The sequence below is a fragment of the Botryllus schlosseri genome, chromosome 5, assembly GCF_051294905.1.
Source record: "Botryllus schlosseri isolate E-star chromosome 5, Bs_hap1, whole genome shotgun sequence".
In the NCBI taxonomy this organism is placed as follows: domain Eukaryota; kingdom Metazoa; phylum Chordata; class Ascidiacea; order Stolidobranchia; family Styelidae; genus Botryllus; species Botryllus schlosseri.
In genome coordinates, this window is record NC_137240.1 from 1,545,012 (window position 1) to 1,560,497 (window position 15,486).

General features: G+C 38.6%; 2 long non-coding RNA genes across 7 annotated transcripts; one reads left to right on the top strand and one right to left on the bottom strand.

Annotated features, from left to right (window-relative positions):
- On the top strand, positions 1-10,306 carry LOC145438558 (uncharacterized). Of its 6 annotated transcripts, none has more exons than XR_013914963.1 (6): positions 2-1,069; positions 1,137-1,249; positions 6,130-6,289; positions 8,487-9,182; positions 9,241-9,279; positions 9,340-10,306. It is a non-coding gene; the product is annotated as an uncharacterized LOC145438558 (long non-coding RNA). The 6 variants fall into 6 exon arrangements; XR_013914962.1 differs by having other exon boundaries at positions 8,487-9,172; XR_013914961.1 differs by having other exon boundaries at positions 1-1,069; positions 8,487-9,279.
- Positions 10,307-10,375: 69 nt separating this feature from the next.
- On the bottom strand, positions 10,376-12,124 carry LOC145438560 (uncharacterized). Its single transcript, XR_013914964.1, has 2 exons — positions 11,831-12,124; positions 10,376-11,768 (listed from the first exon to the last, which is right to left on the bottom strand). It is a non-coding gene; the product is annotated as an uncharacterized LOC145438560 (long non-coding RNA).
- Positions 12,125-15,486: the final 3,362 nt, after the last annotated feature.

Consider the following 15,486-nt stretch of genomic DNA (forward strand, 5'->3'; position numbering starts at 1 on the left):
AAAAATTCTTTTGAAATGTGCTTTTAAGGAGTATGGTTGATAAAAAGCTTGATTTTAAATTTAATATTTATTCCACCATGAAATATGCATTACATAAAAATTTCATGGTCCCAACCCATATCCCTGCTCACCGTAAATACTATTATCACCAGTCAAATTAACAAAACGGCTCATTCTCATAATTCATTCAGCTAAGTCCTAAACGGCATCCCAACCAAACCAAAAATGGCATAAACAGTGGTGTGTGATCTAAGTGGTTTTTGGCCGCCATGTTTTGATCGGCGTCGCAGATATCGCAAATGTATGATTTCAAACTGCCGAACATCCCAATTATAGGTACAATTTATCTATCTATGATGCACTATAAACACTGTTTCGTTAATTAGCCTGTTATGCGCAGAGAACACCTAGTGTGTTATCGCACTGGTGTCTCATTCACATTAGAACTATGTTATAATATTGTCAGTTCCGATGAAATTTATGACCCACAAAGAGCCGAATGGATTCATCTGCTACGTGCAAGGAAGTACGCATCTATATCGAATTCCGCAGTGATATGCGTAGGTAGGCTGCATTTGTATAATCAAAATTCGTGGATGCGCGATGATGCGAAATGCAAAAACTACTCGACGTATTCGGGTCACATTGAATTATATGTCGCAAAATACTCTGAAAATCATGGGGAACACAGCTCGACTTTGCCGAGACGCTTGTTGGCGTCACAGTCGAAAAGAGACTTTATTCGACTATTGTCTACGGGCGATACAATTGTTAGAAACAATGTAGATTCGGACATTGAGAGTTATTTTCGGGGGGTTCCAGTGGCCGGACCAAATTTTAATTTATATTTTCGAAATCAATGTGACAGTAGCTTTCGATTGAGACCGGTTAAACAAAATTTTGAGCTCGAGTTGCCAGCGCTAAGATTACCACCTACTGCTTTCGATTTCAGAAACAGCAGCACTGATTTTTTTCGGAAGAGCAAGCAGATGCGTAAGAGCTGGCAAAATTGGTAAACTTCTTGACCGGAAAGTGAATTAAACTGTTCTACAAAAAGATTGTACCGCAGGTATGAGGCTGAATATTTCTAATACTTCTGAGACTTATGGCTAGCAAAACATGATATACAATTGCAGGTTAAAGTTCATCCAACGCAGAAGCAACTTCCCACTTGGCAGACCGGACTGTCACAATATCACACTGAGACGATCGCAAAAGTGGATTTACATACTTTCGTAGTATTCCCTCGGTATGTCTAGAATTTTTAACCGGACTGACTTTGATAATTATAATGATATCAAAAACTCAATCTCAAACCAAGTATCAATGTTTGATTCGTGGATGTGAAGCAATAACTGCAACTGCTGTACCCAGAATCCCTCAATAGGGTTCTTTAGAGTAATGAGGTATCTTCAGTAACTTGAGACTATATTTTCATGCTTTGCGGGGATAGTTATGTGCACTAGATTCATTTTAATATTCTGAAAACAATGTGGGGGTCGAATATCCGCATTTTAGTTTCATGACCAAAAGTATTTATGAACCCTTGTAGATACGATACCGCCATATTGTATATTTTGACTCGCGTCAAGTCAGGTTAATCGATTTTCGAAGGTGACTCGAGTCAAATCACTCGATTTTTGTATGTGACTCGAGTTGAGTCAAAATTCAAGTCAAGGTGCCTTTTCGTCGTATGAGGCATGATTATGTCATTGCATTTTGCTAGCTTTCTGAAACAGATTGAGCGGTAATTGACTCTGAGCCAATGAACGAATATAGAGTTAAATATACGCGCAAGAAGACGCTGTATCGCTCACATATACGCAGAACTGTTAAACTGCGTAAGTAATTGCACCGCCTCAGTTTATAGAACTTCTAGAACTGGTAACTTTACCAGCCAAAATAGAGAATAGAGAAATAAATTGATAAGATGCAATACATTACCCTTTTACAAACAGATATGATACACCATGCGTTAGTACAACGACTAAGCCGTTTCTGCTAGTGCGGAACACTGGCGTAGCCAGCGAAGGGCGAAAGGGGCGATCGCCCCCCCCCAAATTTTTGGAAAATTTTTCGTAAAATCAATAAATATGACATTATTTTAGGGCAGATGAATGCAACCTAAAAAATTTCTTCGCGCTTCGCGCGATTAAGTGTCAATGATCATAACTGTCTTGATTTTATTATCGGTGTCCCGAAAAAAATCTTCCGCAAATATCCACAATTGATTTTAGCTGCATTCTTAGTTATGAGAATACAACAGTACCAGTAGATACACTAGAGTAACTCAAGGTCGTTGGGTTGATTAAGTTTAGGGTTGTCAGTTCAGTATGGGGATTGGGGACTGTTAGCTCCGACAATTCCCGTTACGGGAAACACGAAGACATATAAAGTAGGTTACATGCGACTCCGCAAAGTGCGCTCCCAAAATGATTGACGGCCATAAAACCGACGCATGTATTCGATAATGATCCTGTCCCTCTGCACATAGGCGCCGAACGCTAATTTTCCTTAGGCATGCGAGTTCGATGACGTCACAAAGGAATGACGTCATGATCCGACGAAATTGAAAATTAGGGATAATATAGCATCAATTCATGAGAGTTAAGTGCCTGCATAAATGCCGATTATGCAATATCTTCGTGTTAACAAACTTGCGCGTATGATAGGCTTGTCAACGAGTCCGGAAGTGCTGTCAATTAACGAGTTCCTGATCGCTAGCGAACAATTAAATACGGCGCTTATCAACGCGTATTACGTAACCTCGGCGACGATTTGCGCAAGGCAAAATGTCAGAGTTGTTATGGAATCTGTTCTATAATGGCACCGATTTCAGGTTGTTCAAACCTTTCCCGTCTTTTACAACTCAAGCCTTGACAGTTGACACACATCTTCTGATGGTTATGTTTAGGTATTAGCGGAATTCACTTACGCATGCACGGCGCACTCACAATCGCACCTGTCTGCGGACATTCGATGTTATTCAGGTCAGCGATGTCGCTCTTTAATTACAATTGCTAACCAATAAACACCTAACGGCATTGTCACCAAGCCATCGAGAGATTGGAACTAACGCATGGTAGGCTCGAGAGATGGGAGCCAACGCATGCTCGGCTCTAGACGTGATAGTTGGCCAGCGATGATATCTTTTGTACCAGGCCTGTTGCAGATGCGATTGTGTAGGCAAGCGATAATATCGTGCGCGCCAATGCAGATGCGATAGTGCAGGCAGCGATGGCACCGGACCTACTGCTGATGTGATTTCATGCTCTAGGCTTGTCGGAGACGCGATAAAGCAGGCAAGCGTCCAAAACGATGATTGCCGAGCGCACGGCAATCAATGACACAATTTCGCGATCATCTCAGCGGGAGATCACGTCGCGTTACATTGTGCACAGACAAATCTCGTTAATTGGCAACGCGCTTTTAGCTAATTGGCCGCGCGCAACGGGTTACCTCGCTCACATAAGCGGTAGCAGGTAATGTCGTAAACGGAAATACATTATGATTCGTTCTAAATAACACAATCGGGGTTTATGCCGATTCATGCCAAACCGAATTCTAGGCATGCCGCATGCCTAAAAAAATGTCTAGGCATGCCTGGCATGCCTTGCATGCCCAGGTTCGGCGCCTATGCCTCTGCAATCAGACTACTCCGACATGAATGCGACTGGCACAGGAAAATATCGCCACCTCCCTTTAAAAAGCGCTAATTTGAAATGGCACGAGTCTGATCAAAGGAGTTTTTTAAATTTGGTCTGGTATATAGGCCTCAGCAATTCCAATCTCTAAACTAGCATCAATCTTTACCAGTGGTCACTAAATAACCATAAGTAATTATTAAGAATGGAATCCACTTGCTCATATACACGCACCAATATTATTGATCAAATACTTTCATTTATTCAAAAACATGGACGCTCCGCGCGACTAGGTCCGAAATGCACACTGCTTTTCAACTGGAAGCTTCCATAGGGTAAGTGTGTGCGTGCGTCTAAGACTAGTCTGAATCAAGGGTAGTGATGAAATTACCCATGGCAGGATGTACGGTTCTGCGAGGTGTTCCCACGGGAGAGCTTCCCTAAACTCATAAAAATCCCCCCCCCCCACAATAAACAAAATGTAATTCCGGCTACGACCTTGTGTGTGAGCGATCTCTTGAGTGGTGACAGCTTTCTCCGCAAGTCATGAAGTAACAGCAATAAATGAAAACTGTCCCGTCCAGCGTCCACCCTATACAAACTCTAAATCAGTGGTTCTCAACCTTTTTGTCGTCGCAGACCCTCTTTGCACCTTCACGTACCCCGGCGGACCCCCAGTTCTTATTTCAAATTTGTCTCTATTATCATGCAACGTTCATCTGCCTTGTGCAATTATTATCTGTAAGCTAGTGATAAACAACAGCGAAATGACCTTTCTTATAACATCGACTTTTTTATTATTTTAAAATGAATTCTGTAGCTGCATTTCTTGAAATACAGGGCTATGTCTTGAAAATCCACGTCGTCGATTTGATATGAACGAGTGCCGAGAATCCATTTCCACAGAGATAGGTGGTGGTGAATGTAATAATAACGCGTAACGCGTCCGACGACACATTTGGCTATGATGGCAACACATATGGATCAATATATCCTCCAGCCTAGTCATTTCTATCTAGCAGCTCATCGTGAAGTTATTCTGGAATAGCGGTCGGTGTATTTCATACGAGAAAATGGATCTCTGCATACAATAATTTCCAAAACCCCAGCAAAACATCCCTAAACAGCAATGTTCGTATAAGTAGGCTATTGGCAATTAAAATGACTTTGCATGGTGGAATATTTCATCTCAGACGGCCATTCTCTGTTCATGTGAGTCCTGAACTTTCAGCGGTTATGAAGCGAAAGTGCTTCATCATCTCTCTAATTTAAAACAAACCAAAAATAGTTTATTATTATTAGGTTATCAACCATTTGCAAATTTGGAGTTTTCGTGGATCCCTTGAAAAGGCTTTGCGGATCACCGGTTGAGAACGACTGCTCTAAATAGTCTTGCCGTGTGTTATGAACATAGTTCAAGTGTACTAGCCCTGAACGTCGATGATACCACTTCTATCAGCTTTGCCGGTAAATCTGATAATGAAAACGTATTTGCAATATGTAAGTAACAATATAATGAACAATTTTCATTCTTTAACCGAAAAATTTTCGCGCTTCGCGCGAAACTGTTGGCGTCAGAGTTTTCTACAATCACCCATCACTTTATATGAGCGGAATATATGCATAAAGATCGCCTCGGATGTTGTGTTAATCATCCAATAAGGGCCCAAGACCATCGTTTTAGCCCATTTTTCCTTATCTTTAGGTGGGAGGGGCTCATTTACATTTACGTCATCGAATTTTTCGCCCCCCCCCAAATATTTTTTCTGGCTACGCCCTTGGTGCGGAATAGTGTTGTTGCACACAGGCGAATAGCTTATTTTGAAAAAAAACAATAATTTGAAACTGACATCAATTTCAGCATTCAACCGTCAGCCACGTGTTGCAGATCTCTCCGTAGATTAGTTATCAATACCTATATCTATAGCTACTGTTCGGTCAACTGGTAAGTTACACAGCACATTGCATTGAAATAGCAGTGACGTAACGTTAGCAGTCTTCTCACAACTTTTCTGCAATCCTAGTTAAAACTCCAGACTCAAAGCAAGAGGCTTGGATGCATGATTATGCATTTTTGTTTTACTTCTAATCCAATTCCTGGTTTTCCTGTAAAGGCGACTGTAGGCCTATTGTGTGAAACAAGCCAAGCTTGCTGTACGGTACAGACATCGGCTATTCTCATGTCCTTAATAAGAATGGACCATGATTTGGAACTTGATGCGATGTCCGAGTTTTCTCGAATTTAGTCATTTTAATCTAATTTGTATACAAACTGTAGCTATAATTCTAATTTAAATATAATTTGCAGACAACTGCTGTGTAGCTATAATCCTTATTCTACTCTGATTCGGAAATATATCTAACTGTAATTCCAATCTAATCAGGAAAAGCTAAAATATTTCTAATTGTCCAAGTCTTTTTGTGAAGTCCTTGTCGGGTATGATCGTTGCACTTGAATAATTCTGTTTGTATATTATGATTTCAGATAGCTGGATTCAGCTCAGTTGGAGGCGACACAATTGGCCAATCTGTCAGATCCATCATGAAAAAGGTCGCTACTACCCGTGTGTGGAGCAGTTACAGCCGTGTTGGAAAATCTGGGAAGGAGGCTTTTAACAAGCTCGCGTTGTACAAGATCATATATAGTGAGCAACATTTATGTTTACCTTCGAACCTATCTATATGTGTTCAGTAGCCTACCTTACACCCCATGTAAATAAATGTTGAGCTAGCTCAGTGGTTCTCGAACTTTTTTGACAAGCTACCTTGACAATAGCTAAAATTTTCGCCACCACCCCTTTATCGTCATATCAAAAATATTAAAACGAGCAGCCAGAATATTAGCGACCCCAACACATTGTTTGGCGGCATGCAGGGTATTCTGGCTACACTATGTTACCAGCCTGAACTATCGCGTCTCCAGCAGGACTGTCGTGTGTGCGCAGCGTGTGCGAATGTTAGCCTGACCGCGGACTTTAGGCTGATGATGACTAAAATATCAGTTCCGACATGTTGGCGTAGCCAGGAGCCATCTTTGTATATGACCATAAAGTAGAATATCTCGTAAAGGATTTATTTGTCTTGATATTTTTTTAGCGCTGCGCTCGATTTATTGCCAATAGATTTCTTGCTTTTAGTATTGGTGTCTCCTCCTGAAACGTCTTATTTACGGAATTGATATTAGCTATATTGGCAATTATGCGAGAACGTGTCCTCCGACATACGACTTCGCGTCTGCACTCGCGAAAAGATCGTCGGCGATGAAACCTTTGCACAAAGTGATAGACGCACTTTCACTGAACTCTTCGATATTGATACGTCCAAGCGTTGATTAATCATGTCCTGGCCAAATGAGCCCAGCAGTTTACAGCGTCGACCCACAATATATGCAACTGACAATGTTTTATTGACCTAATTCTTTCATTAACTTTAATAATATTTTCGCGCTTTGCGCGACTAGGACATGTTTTCATGACATAATTGTTAACGATTTTGATGTGTGGTAATATGAGTCCTTTTTTGCCGTTACCTATAATCCGGTTCGTTCCTATCGGACGACTAAAAAAGCACATCAACATTCAAGTGGCCCACGCAATGGTTTGGAAATCTCATGTGGCCCGTTGGCCGAAAAGGTTGGCCACCCCTGATGTACGGTATCAATAAATTTTTGTCAATCATTATTCAATCGATTAACCAATTCAGTGTCATGGTTCAGTTATTCAAATGTAATACGATGTAATGTTATTCAACAGAATGTTATGTAATTTAACATTGCAAGTCTATTATGGTTAGTGCAGGGGTGGCCAATCGTTTTCAAAAGTCTATTATGGTTTGTGCAGGGGTGGCCAACCTTTTCAAATTTTTTCAAAGTTCACGAAACAATTAGGTCAATGAAATAATGTTAGTTGCATATATTGTGGGCCGTCGCTGTATACCGCTGGGCTTATTTGACCAGGACATGATTAATCAACGCTTGGACATATCAATATCGAAGAGTTCAGTGAAAGCGCGTCTATCACTTTGTGCAAAGGTTTTCATCGCCGACGATCTCTTCGCGAGTGCAGGCGCGAAGTCGGATGTCGGACGACACGTTCTCGCATTCCATTTTGCTGGGTAAAAGACGGATTAATCGGTCATTTATCTTCAATCAAATAATATAAAGTTAAATATAAATGCAAAAGGCGTTTTATCACTCACACGTAGAACTGCTAATAGCGTATGTGAGTAACTTTATAGCTACACGCTACGTTCTATTATCAGCCGAAATAGAGGATCGAATACAAAGCCTCGAGAAGTTGCAATAAATTGATAAGGGACAATATACTACCCTTCCGTGAGAATAGGGACGCATAGACAATATTCGTTCGATTTAAATTATACAGGAGAGTTGGTAGAAGATAGCACCGCGCAATTTAACCACTGTGCTGTCTGAGAAACAAAGATACCTTGCTAACAGAATAAACTACTACTACGACGACAACGCAAGCATAAGCTGTGACCGTTTCGTTTGCGGTCAATTAAATTATGATGTAACAACAGGATCAGTGAAAGGTGCGATCAGTGAATGGCTGTTTGCTCTCACAAGTGATACCGGCATATCGCAAAAAATCCGAACGTACATAAGATATAGGGTGATTTAATTGACACCGTTTACTTGATTACTTGAAATTGACTCGTGAATTTTACTCCGAGTCACGAGTCAATCCATATATCTCGAGCGCCGAGTCGAGTCAAGTCATTTTTGCAAAGTGACTTGAGTCATCCCAACACTGCGTAGTACTAAGAGCTATCTAAACAGGATCGAGCATGTCTTTAACATTCAATGTTGTTGTTTCTCTGTAGGGTTCTATGGGGAAAAAGGCAGAAAGCAGCGTCTTATCCTCGTCATCAGAAGATGAAGAAGACACATAATTAGTTGGCTTGATTATTTTTTCATTCGCTTCTTTGACATCGTTTCGTTCTGAATTATTTTCTTTGAGTTTCGTTGACACTGTTTTCTGTATGAATTATAAGTTCATCAAAGGCAATGTGTACTGTGATACGTGTATGTGTCCGCAGGACCGCAGCCACCCTCAGGTATGCCTGAATATGGGAATACAGGGATGTTAGTATCTCAGGATGTTTTTCTGACCATCGATTGTACGTTCTAAAGCATTGTAGATACACAGTTTTATCTACGTATTATTAACGATCCCGATTTGCGTGAAGAACGCGTTAAAATATAGATAACTAAGGTAAACCGTAGATGCGACACTGGCGAGCATTACGTAACGTCACGCTCCAATTATACTCTACGGCACTGTTGTTGTTTTGCTTGGCGCTTATGCAGCAGGAGGCAGGTTTCAGTATTAGGATGGTAATATCTATCCATGGGGTATGTTTAGCGAGTAGCTGCTCCGTATGGTTAGTAACCGAGCTTATTGGATCCATGCTACACAATCTGTGCTAGGAAAACGAGCAATCGAATACAACTTTGAAGCCATTAAATACGGCTGCTCGAAGCGGATTTCCAGTATCTCAAGATTGAAGTTCCTTGGTGTGAGGTGTTGCATTGAAAGTGATGACTCGGACGTGTAATAATATATCCGCATTTCAGCTGACGCGGTCTCGATCCCTTCAAATTCTGTAGATACCGGTATGTTGTTTAACATGGAATCACGCTGTATCTAATAACAATAGGAATTTTTATTGACAGACGATTATTTGTTTGAAACTAATTGCAACTGTTGCAACTTGGCCTAGACAGGGAGATTTGATTGAGACTACTCACTGCTGATCTTATTCAAGATCTGCTGAATAATGTACATACAATGATATGGAGAGTGACGACAAGGAAGCAAGTGGCAACTGGTGATAAGACTCTGGAACCTAGTGCATTGCTCAGAATAGCCACAATACTACTGCCTACCATCTATCTTCATTCAATAAGTCTGTAATGGAATACGGCTGTCCCAATGCGGCAAGCAGAAGATTGATGGAAGTCGATGTGAATTTCAGTCGAAGCAGGTGATAATGCAGAAGCATTTCACGCATGGGACTATTTCTATGAAACATCAAGGATCAAATTCATCAAACTTTTTGCTCGGCACAATGAAGCTAATGAGTCCAGTCAAAGAAGAAGAAACTTTAAGGAGGAAAATTTGGTGTGTTGTGAGCAAAAGTCCTCAGTACATTGCATGGGCACTTTCAACAACACACGTGGCCCTCTCGGAGGAGAACACCGCGGTTTGGAAATTGTAAAATCTGCATTGCAATTTCCAACCACGTGGCTCCTTCATTTCATTTATGAAGAGGGAGGCTTGGCCAAATATTCATATTTTGGAGGCAAACAAGCCCGATACTGAAGTAGAAATGATGTTATAATTTCACCTCAAACGCAAGTAAAAGTAGCGATTTCCAATAAGGCAAAAAGTTGTTATTCTAGGCTGAGTTTAGAAGTAGTCAAATATCATAACCATGCTAGTAAGTCTTACAAGTAGGTTACTTGAGTACTTTGAAAAAGTAGAAGTATTTCGTCTCTATCCACCTGTTGGAATCTGCCAAAATATATCTGACTGTTACATAACCAACAGTCCATGTGTTTTTGTTTTTATGTGCCATATTTCATGATTTATTTCTATATCATCATGAAGAAGGAAGCAATAAAATGCGATTTTACCAAATTTGTCTCACCTGGGAGAGCCTAACAAGGATTAGAGAACCGAATCAATGGTCATAAGTCACAGGAGTAAGGGAGTGTCTATATTTCCATCAAACCGAACTACATAACAAATAAGGCAGCATCAATAATGACATGGAAGATATAGCCTACACATGGGCAATACTAGGATAGGAATGAGTGATGAGACCTTCGCAATCAACTTGTCGGATCACACCCACATCAAACATGTTGTACACTGTCTCATCTGATTGTATAAATAGTCGTAAACATATATGATTAAGAATAATGTAAGGGTTAAATAGGTTAACAGTAATGATATGACGACAAGATGAAGATTTTCTACACCCATCATACGACTGTTCACGGATATATGTTGTGACAGTGAATTACAAATGAGAGACCCTGAGTGGACAATAGATTTCGAGCCAGGTTACTATTAGATGCAGATAACTATAGATTTGCCCGTTGACCAGGATCTTGTAGTATGAGAGTGAAAATAGTTGTGTGTAACTATTATCTTGTAGAATTCAATGCTTAATGAGGGTAGGTGACAATCTGGTACGTAGAGGTGCTCCTACATCTGAAAGCAGATGGGCTGCGAATCACGCTGGTTGAACTGCATGTTTTGAAAATACTGGGTGTCAAAAATGTGGCAAATAGAAGCCGCCTTACGGTAACAAATCATCCAGTTAAATTATGTCAAATGTGAAAAATCATTTCACTGACAGCTTAAACGATGAAATTGACATTGCGCTGATTTTATGGAGTTTTGTGCTTCTGAGATAAATTCCAGCGGTGATTTGGATATCTGACTGTGGAGTTACGCTAGTCACTCCATCATGCAGGCATTCACAGAGTCTCTTTGGCAAAGCTGTGCAATAATAGAGGGATCATCAATGATGTTACGTAGTTCTCATGTCATACAAATTTCACAACCTTTACTTTCATCCTCTTCGACTGGACTCAGCATCGTCATTTAGTTTCATTTTGTCGAGAAGAAACTTGGTCCTTGATAAATTTTCATAGAAATAGTCCCATGCATGAAATGCTTGGTGGGATCACCAGCTTTGACTAAAATTCGTACCAAAATCCATCAAGATTTCGGTTGTCGTATTCGGATAGCGTGATTCCATTACTGACTTCTTGAATGAAGATAGCTGGTAGGTGGTATGATAGTGACCCTTGTATAAATTTCATATCCAGCAACCACTTGCTTCTTTGCCATCATTGTCCTCTCTGTCATTGGACATTATACAGCAGATAACATGGTCAGTGAGCAGTGACTTTCAATCAAATCCACCTTCATCGGCCAAGTCACAGCGGTTACAAGTAGATTCAAAGAATTTATCCTCTGTCAAGTAACAATAATTCCTATTACTACAAGGCACGATTCCATGCTAAGCGGCATAACGGTATCTACAGAATTTGAAGAGGCCGAGCCCGCGTCAACTGAAATGCGGTTTCTTATTCTGATTGATATTATACCAACACGTCATTAGTAGTATAATTACTTTCAATACGACACCTCGGAAGAAACACGCTTCGGGCAGCCGTATTTAATGGCTTCAAAGTTGTATTCGATTGCTCGTTTTCCTAGCACAGATTGTGTAGCATGGATCAAACAACCTTGGTTAGTAACCATACGGAGCAGCTACTCGCTAAGCATACCCCATGGATAGATATTACCATCCTAATACTGAAATCTGCCTCCTGCTGCATAAGCGCCAAGCAAAACAACAACAGTGCCGTAGAGTATAATTGGAGCGTGACGTTACGTAATGCTCGCCAGTGTCGCATCTACGGTTTACCTTAGTTATCTATAGTTAAAACGCGTCGACACAAAAAACGACTTAAAACTATCCTGCTAGTCTTTAATATGAACCAAATAAAAACGTTTTTTTAACCTCAATGGGCTGTTTCGTGTTTGCTGGGTAACTACATAATCCCTAGTAACGTAGTCAGACGCATAACGGAATTTACGCAAAATCGGTTTTGCTCTGCGATAATTTTGACCACTATGTTTTGATAATAACTTGCTTCCGAGAAATAAATAACATTCATTATAAGTTAGATCAGTGGTTCTTAACCTTTTTTATATTGGTACCCCCACGAAGAAAATGAAGGGATGCAATTACCCCTTTTCAAAAGATAACGTGACGTCATCATAATATCAATACTGACAACTCAATTTCTGTAATATTATTACTGCATTATGGGTATCTTTCAATTTGCCAGCATGCGTAACAATATATGATCCCCACTTCTGCAAAATAAATTGGACTTACCTAGCACTATACTAAACTACATTCGACCCTGTTATTCATAATCACTAGTGGTTAATATGATGTCACAGCAGGCATGGTGTGTTAAGTGAAACAAATATATATACAAGGGCGCAGAAATATAAGTTAGCCTACATTCATATTTACGTTTCAAAATATTTCAGTGCAGCGTTACAAGTTTAAAAAATGTCCATTACCACCCCCAAAATTGGTAAATTACCCCTTTGGGGGTAATTACCCCGAGGTTAAGAACCACTGCGTTAGATGATACTTATCCTTGATATTCTATTATGTGTATTTAGGGCTAATGCGACATCACTATGTTGGCGACAGGCCTGATTTGAACACACTAATTTTGCGAATTAAACTTATCGCCCAACAATGAAGAGCACCCTGGAGACCCACATAAATGCTCCACAATTCTTGACATATAATATACTGAGCATATAATAAGCTGACAAACACTATACTTGAGTACTCCTAAATGTACAAGTACTTTACCTTTACACGACGTTTTTTTGTAAAATGAATACTAATTTTATTGAAAAATAAAAATTATGTACTCAAGTAGGTTTTTGTCTACACGCACCAACTACTCAAGTGTTTATGACACAGGAATGATTCATTAAGTATAGCGCAAGCAGGCCAAACCTATACTTGAGCACTCCAAAATGTACAAGTACTTCGCTATGTACTCCCTCCACGTAAAAAGTGACTAGGTTTTAGACTACTTTAACGATTTTCGATGTTGCGCAAATACCACAAACTTTGCTTGCTTTCATAACTGGCAACTAAATGCAAGACAGACTTTACGCAAAAGTGTCTATTCTGAAAATTTTATCAAGGTAATACTTTAAAAACTTATACTTGAGCACTACGAAATGTACAAGTACTTTACCTTTACACGACGTTTTTTGTAAAATGAATACTAATTTTATTGAAAAAATAAAAAATAAAAAAGAGCGAAAAATTACATTTTATCCCGGAACGCAACAAGATAAATCGTATGAATTTGTAAACTACTTATTCATGACATAATAATAATTCTACATGTGTACTTTTTTCATATTTTGTAACAATTTTAGTAGTACTTGAATAAAATTCGGAATATAAACTAATCGAAAAATTCGGTAACCAATTTCGCATAGGCTATGCATACAAATGAGGAAAGTTACATCAACGCGTGTTAACTAATTGTATTATGTAGCTTGTAATTCATGCAAGTTTCAAAACTTCTACACTGAGTCTTTTAAAGTAGATAGAATCGAAAAAACTAATCGAAAATATTTACGAAGTTTCGATGCGACATATTTGGGTTTTTTAAAATTATTCATACCCATGATTCGAAATACTTTAACTAACTTATGTTTTCGACATAAGATAAGCGTGAAGTGTACAAATTTCGATGTTGCGCAAATACCACAAACTTTGCTTGCTTTCAGAACCGGCAACTAAATGCAAGACAGACTTTACGCAAAAGTTGCTATTCTGAAAATTTTGTCAAGGTAATAGTTCAAAAACTTATACTTGAGCACTACGAAATGTACAAGTACTTTATCTTTACTCGACGTTTTTTGTAAAATGAATACTAATTTTATTGAAAAAATAAAAAATAAAAAAGAGCGAAAAATTACATTTTATTCCGAACGTAACAAGAAAAATCGAATGAATTTGTAAACTACTTATTCATGACATCATAATAATTCTACTTGTACACTTTTTCACATTTTATAACACTTTAAGTAGTACTTAACAGTTTCAGTTTTAAATAAAATACGGAATATAAACTAATCGAAAAATTCGGTAACCAATTTCGAGTAGGCTATGCATACAAATGAGGAAATTTACATCAACGCGTGTTAATTAGTTGTATCGTGTTATCGAATGATTTTTTCGTTACATCAAAACAACTAGAATGTGTAACTACATTAAAAACGTATCTAAATGAGCTCCAGGACATTGTGATTATGCAGCATACTAAATTTCATCACACATTTCATGATGGAACATGATGGATAAAATGTAATTTTTCGCTCTTTTTTATTTTTTATTTTTTCAATAAAATTAGTATTCATTTTACAAAAAACGTCGAGTAAAGATAAAGTACTTGTACATTTCGTAGTGCTCAAGTATAAGTTTTTGAACTATTACCTTGACAAAATTTTCAGAATAGCAACTTTTGCGTAAAGTCTGTCTTGCATTTAGTTGCCGGTTCTGAAAGCAAGCAAAGTTTGTGGTATTTGCGCAACATCGAAATTTGTACACTTCACGCTTATCTTATGTCGAAAACATAAGTTAGTTAAAGTATTTCGAATCATGGGTATGAATAATTTTAAAAAACCCAAATATGTCGCATCGAAACTTCGTAAATATTTTCGATTAGTTTTTTCGATTCTATCTACTTTAAAAGACTCAGTGTAGAAGTTTTGAAACTTGCATGAATTACAAGCTACATAATACAATTAGTTAACACGCGTTGATGTAACTTTCCTCATTTGTATGCATAGCCTATGCGAAATTGGTTACCGAATTTTTCGATTAGTTTATATTCCGAATTTTATTCAAGTACTACTAAAATTGTTACAAAATATGAAAAAAGTACACATGTAGAATTATTATTATGTCATGAATAAGTAGTTTACAAATTCATACGATTTATCTTGTTGCGTTCCGGGATAAAATGTAATTTTTCGCTCTTTTTTATTTTTTATTTTTTCAATAAAATTAGTATTCATTTTACAAAAAACGTCGTGTAAAGGTAAAGTACTTGTACATTTCGTAGTGCTCAAGTATAAGTTTTTAAAGTATTACCTTGATAAAATTTTCAGAATAGACACTTTTGCGTAAAGTCTGTCTTGCATTTAGTTGCCAGTTATGAAAGCAAGCAAAGTTTGTGGTA